The 10,752-nt window shown below is 32.6% G+C and overlaps 1 long non-coding RNA gene across 1 annotated transcript; it reads left to right on the forward strand.

Moving 5' to 3' along the window:
* The first annotated feature begins 3,004 nt into the window (after nt 1-3,004).
* On the forward strand, nt 3,005-10,476 carry LOC103104049 (uncharacterized). The gene is made up of 4 exons (XR_008912284.1): nt 3,005-3,289; nt 6,724-6,843; nt 8,385-8,566; nt 10,146-10,476. It is a non-coding gene; the product is annotated as an uncharacterized LOC103104049 (long non-coding RNA).
* The last annotated feature ends 276 nt before the right edge of the window (nt 10,477-10,752 follow it).

Below are 10,752 nucleotides of genomic sequence, written 5' to 3' on the forward strand. Positions count from 1 at the left end.
TTTGATTTGCATCTCTCTGATTATAAGAGATGTAGAGCACTTTTTCATGTGCTTATTAATAGTTTTGATTTCTTTGGCTGAGAACTGCCTGTTCATGTCCCTTGCCCATTTATCAATTGGAGAATGGCTTGATTTTTTGTACAATTGATTTAGTTTTTTGTAAATTTGAGTAATTAAACCTTAGTCAGAGGTTTTTATGAAGATTGTTTCCCAATTTGTTGCTACCCTTCTGATTTTGGTTACATTGGTTTTGTTTGTACAAAACCTTTTTAATTTGATGTATTCCAGATTATTTATTTTGCATTTTATAACTCTTTCTAAGTCTTGCTTGGTTTTGAAGTTTTTCCCTTCCCAAAGGTCTGACATGTATGCTATTCTGTGTTCGCCTAATTTTCTTATAGTTTCCTTCTTTAATAATTGTTTTTCTAATTAGCTCTTTATTACTATATCTTGTTATTCTAATATTCACCACAAAACTAACTCATACAAGTAATATAGATGCTCAAGAAGTAGAAACCATTTGAACTATAATACTAGTTGTTATCCTTGTACTAATTTCCCTATCATCCTTATGAATTCTCTATATAATAGATGAAATGTATAACCCTTATCTAACAATCAAAGCTACAGACCATCAATGATACTGACTATGAAGATCTTACATTTGTCTCATATATAATCCCAACTCAAGATCTTACCCCAGGACAACTTTGACTATTAGAAGTTGATAATCGAGTAGTTTTACCATTAGAACTCCCAATCCATATATTAATTTCTTCAGAATATTTTCTATATGCAAGAGAGTTCCATCATTAGGCTTAAAAGCAGATGTCATCCCAGGATGACTAAATCAAATTACCCTAACGGCATCTCGATCAGGCATATTTTATGGACAATGCTCAGAAATTTGTGGATCAAATAATAACTTTATGCCTATTGTTCTAGAAATAATTTCACTTAAATATTTTGAAAAATGATCCTCTATAATGCAGTCATTTTTAGTAAACAATCTAATACTTAGAAGTATATATGAGGCATAACATTGTCTCAAAAGAATATGCCACAATTAGATACTTTCACATGATCCTTAATCATTGTACTGATAATTATTTCACTATTTTGCATCTACCAACTTAAAATAATAAATCAGAGAATAGTCCAAATTACCCCTTTGACAGAACAAACAACCCTCCCAAACTACCTTACATTGAGAAAAAAAAATGAACGACAATTTATTTGCCCCATTCATCACACCTACAATTATTTGTATTACAACCCTCCCAATTATCATCTTATTTCCATGTCTCATTCTATCATTCCCTAAATGATTACCAAATCATATTCAAATTTTATAAATTTGATTAACTCACCTAACTCAGTATCCTTCCATCTTAAATTTAAATTTTCACCAGTTATTACTCTGAAAATATTCTCCTTTCAATTGTTATTGCTTTTTTCCCCCTCATTGCTCAGCTTGAGACCAGACCTCCAAGTTTGAAAGTAACTGTGAATTGAGGGAAGATAGGTTTTTTTTTTTCATTTTGACAGGTAATTGGCCAAGGTAGAAGTTTATTGTTATCCTATAATCATTATGTCAATATCTTGACCCATGGCACTGGGGAGACAAGTATACACCGAATCAACACTGAATCATCAACAGTGCAAGGGACAACACTGAGCTGTGGGCAGGCAGATGAGGATAGATTTATGGATATTTAAAAATGACCTCAGGTGGAGGATTTAAGTAACAGGGTGAACCTTACCATTGATTATAGACTGACTGAACTTATAGAATTTCCTAATAATATCTTGGGCTGTTTTTAGAAATTAAAAATTGGAAATCCTAAAAATTAAAGGCAGATTAAAAATTGAATGTATGAAAAACATTGAATTAATAAATAAAATTGAATGATTTAGGAAAAATTAGATAAACTTTGGTTATAGTGATTTTTTAAAAGAGAGAAGAAAACCAACGCATCAAAAGTGAAAAAGGTGAATTTACCACTAATGAAGATAAAATCAAAACAAGTATCAGGGATTATGTTGCCCAATTATATGCCAAAAACTCAATAATCTAAGTGAAATGGATGAATACTTAAAAATATAAATTGCCAGGGTTAATAGAACATTTGACTAGACCTATTTTAGAAAAAGGACAGGCTATTAAAGAACTTGCTTTAAAAATCATTATGACAAGATGGATTTACAGGTGGATTTTGACAACATTTACAAATCATCTAATTCCAATATTAAATAAATTATTATAAAAATTGGTAAAGAGGGAATTCTACCACAGTCCTTTTATGAAACAAAATATAGTGCTGATAATCAACCCAGGAAGAGCAAACACAAAGAAGCTTACAGGCCAATTTCATTAATGAATATGGATACAAAAATCACAAATAAAATATTAGCCAGGACACTACAACAACATATGACATGATTATACACTACAATCAAACAGTATTCATACCAGGTATGCAAGGATGATTAAATATAAGGAAAACTATTAACATAATTGACTACATAAAAAAGTAACAAAAATCATATGATTATATCAGTACATGCAGAAAAAGCTACTCATTCCTATTAAAAATACTTGAAAGCAAAGATCAAAATGGATTTTTCCTTGATTAATAAGAAGTATATATTTTTAAAAATAAGTATATATTTTAAATCATCAATAAACATTATCTATAATGGAGATAAGTTAGAAGCCTTCTCTAAAATATCAGTATTATTTAATACTGTAGCAGAAATGCTAGCAATAACAATAAGTGAAGAAAAAGAAATTGAAGTCATTAGAATTGGCAGAGGTAATAAAATGATATCTTCACTGATGGCATATGAAGAAAATTTAAAAGATTCAACTAAAAATTAATTGGAACTCTCAATAATTTTAGCAAAGGAACAGGATATAAAATAAACCCACATAAATCATTAGCATTTTTATTTATCAGAATAAAAATGCCTAGAATTATATCTTCCAGGGGGCAGTTGGGTAGTGTGAATTTTAAAAGTCTCCATCTTGGTCTAGCACCCAAAAATTGTGCACACCCACACTACACGGGCATGCGCTAGTCAATGACAAATCAGAAATAACTAACTGCCCACCTGGGCTGTCCTAAGCCAAGCTAGAGCCAACCATTGGATTTGTGAGACACAGGAAGTGAGGTAGGGAACAGCCTCTGGAATTCGCTCACTTCCTGTGGAGAGAGCTAGAGGGGGTTGGTGTTAGGAGCTTGGAGAGGGAGGATGCCTGCAGACAGCTTTCCTTCAGATCGGTCACGTGAGTTAAGGACTGATTCTTTCCACCTGGGCCTTTGGGCCTAAAACTCCCTCTGCCTTGGTCAGAGGTTGAGTAGCCCCTTTCCCTTTTCTCTTCCCTCCTTCTCTCCCTCTCCTTTCCCTACTCCCAGTGTGATTAAACCTCCATAAACTCCATTCTGACTTGAGTGTTTCATTTTAGGAATTTCATAAGTAAATTCCTTGGCGGCCATTGTTCAATATTACATAAATCCTGTAGCCACAATTTTAGCCATTACAATATTATAACCTCTCCCAGAAGCCTAAAATTTCTACATTTACAGTAGCTCAGTGGATTGAGAGCCAGGCCTAGAGATGGGAGGTCCTAGGTTCAAATTTGACCTCAGACACTTCCCAGCTTTGTGACCCTGGGCAAGTCACTTGACCCCATTGCCTAGCCCTTACCACTCTTCTGCCTTGGAGCCAATATACAGTATTGACTCCAAGATGGAAGGTAAGGGTTTAAAAAAATTAAAAAAAAAAGAATTATATCTTCCAAAACAAATCCACAAATGATGTGAACGTAATTATAAAGCATTTTTATATAAAGTCAGATATAAATAGAGAAAGAGTAAGTATTCATTGATGGGCAGAATCGATATGATTTAAATGACGATTTTACCTAGACTATTTATTCAATGCTATCCCAATTAAATTATCAAAAATATTTTATTGAACTAAAACATAATAAAATTCATTTGGAAAAACAAATGATGAAATGCATTAAAGGAAATAATGGAAAAAATGTTAAGGAAGGAGGTCTATCAGTACCAGATTTTAAATTTTAATATAAAAGCAATTATCAAAACTACCTGGTATTGGCTATGAAATAAAAAAGCAAATCAGTAGAATAGAATACAAATACAACAGTAATAAAAGATTATAGGAATCCTGGGTTTGACATAGGTAAAGTTCTAAGTTTTTAGAATATGCTGTTTGATAAAAGTTATTGACAACTAGAAAGCAGTTTAGCAGAAATTAGATCTCGACCAATATTTTACACTATTTACCAAGATAAGATCAAAATGGCTACATGATCTAGGTATAAAGGTAGATATTATAAACAAATTAGAAGAAAAGGGAACACATTACCTATCAGATTTGTGAATGGGAAAAGAATTATGAATAATCAAGAGATAGATATAAATATGAAATATAAAATGGATAATTTTGAATACATTAAATTGAAACATTTTTATACAAATAAAACTAATGTAATCACCATTAGAAGGAAATAATAAGTTGGAGGAAATTTTATAGACAATTTCTCAAATAGTGGTCTTATATCTAAAATATATGGAGGACTTCATCAAATATGCAAGAATATGAATACTACAATTGATAAATGGTCAAAAGATATGAACAGACTGTTTTTGGATGAAGAAATCAAAGCTATATACTATTAATGAAAAATGCTATGAATAATGAATCATTATTGATTAGAGAAATGAAAAATCGAAGTAACTCTGGGATATCTTAAACCTAACCTATCAAATTGGATAAAATGATAAGGCAAATGACAAATGTTGGAGGGGATGTAGAAAACTAGAGACACTAATAGATTGTTGGTGGAATGGTGAACCAATTCAATCATTTTGAAGACCAATCTGGAATTATAATCCAAGAGTTAAATAACTCTGCATACCTTTTGACCTAATAATATCACTATTAGATTTATTTGCTAAGGTGATGAAGGAAAAAAAGAAAAGAAGCTATAATGTTCTAAAATGTTTTTAACAGCTCTTTTTGTGATGACAAAGAACTGGAAATTGAAGGGATGCCCATCAATTGCAGAATGGTTGAAAAAATTATAATATTGTAATGGAGTATTGTGCCATAAGAAATTACAAACAACATGATCATGAAAAACCTAGAAAAACTTACAAAGTGTTGCAAAGTGAAAATGAAGAGAACAGGAGAACTAAACAGAACTAAACTAAACACTAACTACAATTAAACACTAAACACAACAACAATATATGCTGATCAGGTATTAATGACAACTATAATCAATAAGGCAGGGATCCAGGACAACTCTAAAGGATTCATAAAAATGATATCCACCACCATAGAAGGAACAGAGTCAAAATACATATTGAAACATATTATTATTCACTTATTTTTTCATGAATTTTTCTCTTTTGTAAGCAATATGTGTCTCATTTTACATGGTGAACAGGGAAATATGTATTACATGATAATATATTTGCAACCTATGTCATACTACCTGCTTTCTAGGGAGGGAGAAGGGATGGCAGTGAGAGGGCAAAAAAGAATGAGACAGGTTTTTGGACAGAGGTAATGTGAGAATTTGTTTCTCAGGAAAACATATTTATTATAATTTATTATGTATTTATAATAAATCATCTTTTTATTATTATATATTATAGTTATATATAAAATAAAAATAAGTGGTAACTATATATATGTAAACATATACACATGTCTTAGTTTCATTGCATTCTGAAAGTTAAATATATACATGTATATAAAATTAGTAAATATTCAACAAAAGTTAATAACAAACACAGTGCAACATGAAAAAGAAAGCAATTTAGACCCAAGTCTACATCCAGCATTCTCACATGGAATGTTTGTGTTCTTGAGATCCTTGAAAAACTCTCCTGATATAGTAGGGTATCAGCCCTTGGGAAGTTGGCCAAGGCCTCTACATTCAGATTAGATTTTCTCCACCTGAATATACTGTGAATTATGGCTATGTAAAGTACCCCACTGAGAGCTGAAGATCAGTTCTCTGGTCTGCAACATCCTAGGGTTGTCTCTACCTCTGCCCTAATCAGCCTCTTTGGTGGTTTGAGATCTCCAAATGTAATGCTCTTTCTAGTAGCCTGAAAATTTGAGGAAGTGGGTATAATTAAAGGAGGTAATAGAAGAAAGAATGTATAGGAGGCAGGGAAAGAAAGACAAATTAAAATACAGGTGAGCCCTTGTTGGCATCTTTGGAAATTGTGCAGTTCTTCCACATCCCTCTCTACCTCTAATCATTGCATGACCATGAATGTGGAGGCTACCATCTATGTAGGATAAAAGCATGCCCTGATCATACATCACTACAAATCACCATTAACATCTTTGGAGGCTCTTGTACTGCTTTTGAAGAATAAAGAGCACTGATTTTTTTTTTTCTGGGATTAAGGACCTCACCATGCAGCCATATCAGTTACCATAAATATCTCTAGAAAATCTGTTGCTTCTCTACTCTCCGCCCTGACATGACTATGAAAGCTAAAAAGTTGGTCCAGCACATGAATTCTTTCCAATTCCTTGGGAACATAATTACCTGGAACTTGCTAAATCAGTTCATCAAAAACTTGCTATTGTGCTAATGTTTAGAGAAAGGACACATCTTAGATGCAGATATGCCTGTGCCCCTAACCAATTTTATTTTCATCACAGGAACCACTCTCTGAGAAGTGACCTTCTCCTTCATCTTAACTGCTTTCTGTCATCTTTCCATCTTCTGCTCCTGGAACTTGGCTCCACAGAAGAAAATTCATCCCTGGCCACCCTCTCCAGGTCTGATTACCTTTCTTCTGATCCGTGACATGATAGAAGTTTGAAAGCTTCCTCCCCACTGCCACTCTTGGGTCTTCCTTCCACCATTCTTTGCAATTGCCACTGCTCTGATTTTTATTTCATTCATCAATATCATTTTTTCTATATCCTTGTTATTGTAATGTGTCCATCATTGGGTCACTTTCCTCATCTCAACATATGTTTTCTCAACATATCCATACTACTCTCTCCTCATACTTTTGGGTCAATGATATAAATCAATATCCCATTAAACGCCATATAATCACAGTTCATAAACCTCATTACATGACTCAATATGGTGACATATTTAAGATCTTGAACTCTTAAATTATTCTATATGATCAGAATGTCCTATATTTTTAACTCCCTCTGGCTCACTCCTAAAGTTATTATCCCCACCAGTACCTCTATTCTCTCCAAAGTTGAAGGTAGGCACAGAGATAATTCAGAAATATATTCCATTTCTTTTTTTTTTGCTCATTTAAATATAATTAGTTTCCTTTCTAATGAAATGAATGTTTACTCTGTGTGGTATTCCACATGACTAGCACTTCATAACTCTCAAAGAAAGTTTTAGTTATATATAAGTATGATGCTTCTATATGGTGAAATCTATAATATTTAGCCTTTTTTGTTTATTGCTCCTCTGCCATATTTTTCAAAATAGTTATCACTATTCTACCTTTGGCCCACAGCTGCAAATATATGTGTATTGTATATATGTATATGCATTTGTATATGTCTATATATATACATATATATCACCTTATATTAAAATATAATAACTAAATGTAAATGATCTTATTGAGTTTTCTGTAAAAAAATTCTGCCATATCTTCTGCAATAGATGTTGCAAAAACTGCAATTATTTTTGTGGTGCTCTTTCTGGAAATGCTTTTGTAATTACTAGTGCAATATGAGATGATTAAGTGTCTCATGAAGTTATGTTTTTTGCGTACTTTGGACTCATAATGAAACCAGTTCTACTAAACTTTAGTTATCTTTCTGAGGTGAAACTGTGAGGTATTCTTCAATTTAGCTATGATTTCATTTTCCTTGTTGTTTTTGTAACAAAAATATCAGAAATTTTAGGATTTAGCTCTCCTAGTATAGGGTTCTTACCTTTTTGCCCATGGGTATAGATTTCTGGAGTTCTATTAACTTGGGTGGAAAAATACATTTTTATTCCAATATAATTGCCTTCATTTTTGACCCTATATATTTTACTTTATTTTATTCTTTCTAAATGATTATTCTTAAAAGGGATTCTTTGGTCTCACCAGGTTACCAGAAGGATCCATGACATACAAAAAAATTAAGAAACTTTACCCTAATAGTATGCCCATACATTGACTACTGAGTAAGAAGTTTATATTTAGAGTAATAATAGTTAAGGAAATATTTAATAGAAATCTAATAACTTTGTGATTCTGAGATGAACCTTTTTTTTACCATTCTGGCATGATCATAATAAAATTAAAAGAGGGCTAAACGCCATTTCGTATTTTTCTGTTTTATAGGTTGATAGTCAAAGAATTCATCATCATGTGATCAGCCCACTTTTGGTGAACCTTCCTGTTGGCCCTCAGAAAGTAGACACAGGTTGTTGCCAAGGCTATCCTCAATTCCTTCAAGCTTGGTAAAATATTCCAAAACTTTTTTTCTGCTAGCAGAACCATGATCATCTCGATGCTACAATAAGGTATCAGAGTATAAGACTTGTGGAGAATTTTATTGTTTTGTTGGCTTTTGTCTGTTTTTAAGTATAAGTTTTAATGAAAAGGCAAAAAGTAGAAATTTTCTCCTTATTTCAATTCTGAGTATATTTTGAAAGTCATCCTTTATAGAAAATATATTTTTCCAGTTTAATTCATTTCTCAGTGACAAGATAATATATGTGTATACACATTTAGAAGTGATAAAAGGGATGATATCTTGAAATCTACAATGATACAAAATGTAATGCTATCCAATTCTTGATTGAAATATCAAATTAAAGATTTCTGTGTAAATATACCTTGGTATAACTTGAATATAACATAAATATTATTTGTTGTAATGTCTAGCACAGTGATGGTGAACCTTTTAGAGACTGGGTGTTCAACCTGCAACCCTCTTGCTGCATGTGAGCCCTGCCTTACCCCCTACAGGGGAGGGAAGAAGTGCTCCCTTTCGGCTGCTGGGCAGAGGGGTGGGTTATGTGAGAACTGTCCTCAGGCATGGTGAAGAGGAGGAAAGAAGTTCCCTCTGGCATGCTCTAGCATGTAGGTTTGCCAACATAGTTCTAGCATGTACTTCGTATACATGAATATGCAATGTTCATACATGAATATGGCCCTGGAATAATTTGAACATCACATGAGTGTTATTTCTGATAGCATCTGTGTATACTTTGTGTATACTTTGGAGGTATATCGTATACTTAACATGTCAGAATTTAGAATTTTAAAAAATTCATTATTATATGTTTTGAACATTCTTATCTCAAATTGAGGTTTGCCACAAGCCATGGCTTTATGAAAAAGAAAATAAGATTATCCTCTAGAACCTGACTAGATATTTGCCATTTATGGTCTTTTGGATGAATTGTTTATGCTTGTAGAATTCTCTCTGAAATGTGGAACAATCAATCAACAGTCAGTCAATGAGATTAGTGTTTATTAAAGCATTTATTATTATTAGATTTATTATCAATGAGATTAGTAATTTATTAGTGGGACATCCCCAGTTCTTCTTGGTTGTATTAATAACATATCATAAATCTAAAACAGAGATGGGAGGCCTCAGATATTTCCTAAGCCATGAAGACCAATGGAGGCTTCCCCTAAGCTCTTTGAAGACCCTTGTTCATTTTCTAATACAATGAGAATTTTTGTCCAGTATATCTTGATATGTAAAATAATATAGAAGGATATTCTAATCCCCAAGGATAACCCAGAGTTGTAGCCTAGTAAAGAGGATGGATTATTGGGTCAAGAGGCAAGAAAGTTTAAGTTTTAGTATGCTTTTGATTATTAATTGTGTTATCTCAGTCTCCAAAGAACAAGGATTCTTTCTTTTTAACCCTTACTTTCATCTTAGAAACAATGTTATATATTGGTTCTAAGATAGAAGAGCAGTAAAAACTAGACAATGGAATTTAAGTGCCTTGGCCAGGGTCACACAGCTAGGAAATATCTGAGGCCAGGACCTCCCATCCTTAGGCTTGGCTCTCTATCCACTGAGACACCTAACTGCTCCTGAGCAAGGATTATTAATCATTTTTTGTTGTTTGTTTCTAGGAACCCCTTGGCCTGTTTCAGCTCATGGATCCTTTTGTCAAAATAATGTTTTACTTGTATAAAATAAAATAAATATGGTTAAACAGGCAAAAATTACATTGAAATATGATTATCAATTAAAATAAAAACCTAAATTAATTCACCAACTCCAGGTTAAGAACCCTTGCTTTAAGCTGTACAGAAAATTTTGCCCCTTCCCTATCATAGAATAAAAATATAAGAATGAAAAGGGCATTAGAAATCATCCACCAAACCTCTAATTTATAGAAGATGAATCCAGGCTCAGAAATGTTAAGTGAATTACTAAAGGTCATATAGGTAGGAAATAACAGCAAAGGGATTTGAACTCATGCTCTGTACTTCCAAGTTCAGCATTCTTTCCACTGAGTGATTTTGCTTCACATTTAACCTAACTGAAGTTAGTTATGCTATAATTATCTTTAAGCATAAATTAATGAATCCTGGGTGTGACAAGGGAATCACTTTAAAAGACTGATATATATTAATTTAAGGTCGCCAAGGAATTCAGCTATGTAATTCCTAAATGAAAAACTCAAGTCAGCCGTCAGCCTTATTTGGAGTTTAATTACAATAGGAGCAAGAAAGG

The sequence above is a fragment of the Monodelphis domestica genome, chromosome 5, assembly GCF_027887165.1.
Source record: "Monodelphis domestica isolate mMonDom1 chromosome 5, mMonDom1.pri, whole genome shotgun sequence".
NCBI classification, from domain to species: Eukaryota; Metazoa; Chordata; class Mammalia; order Didelphimorphia; family Didelphidae; genus Monodelphis; species Monodelphis domestica.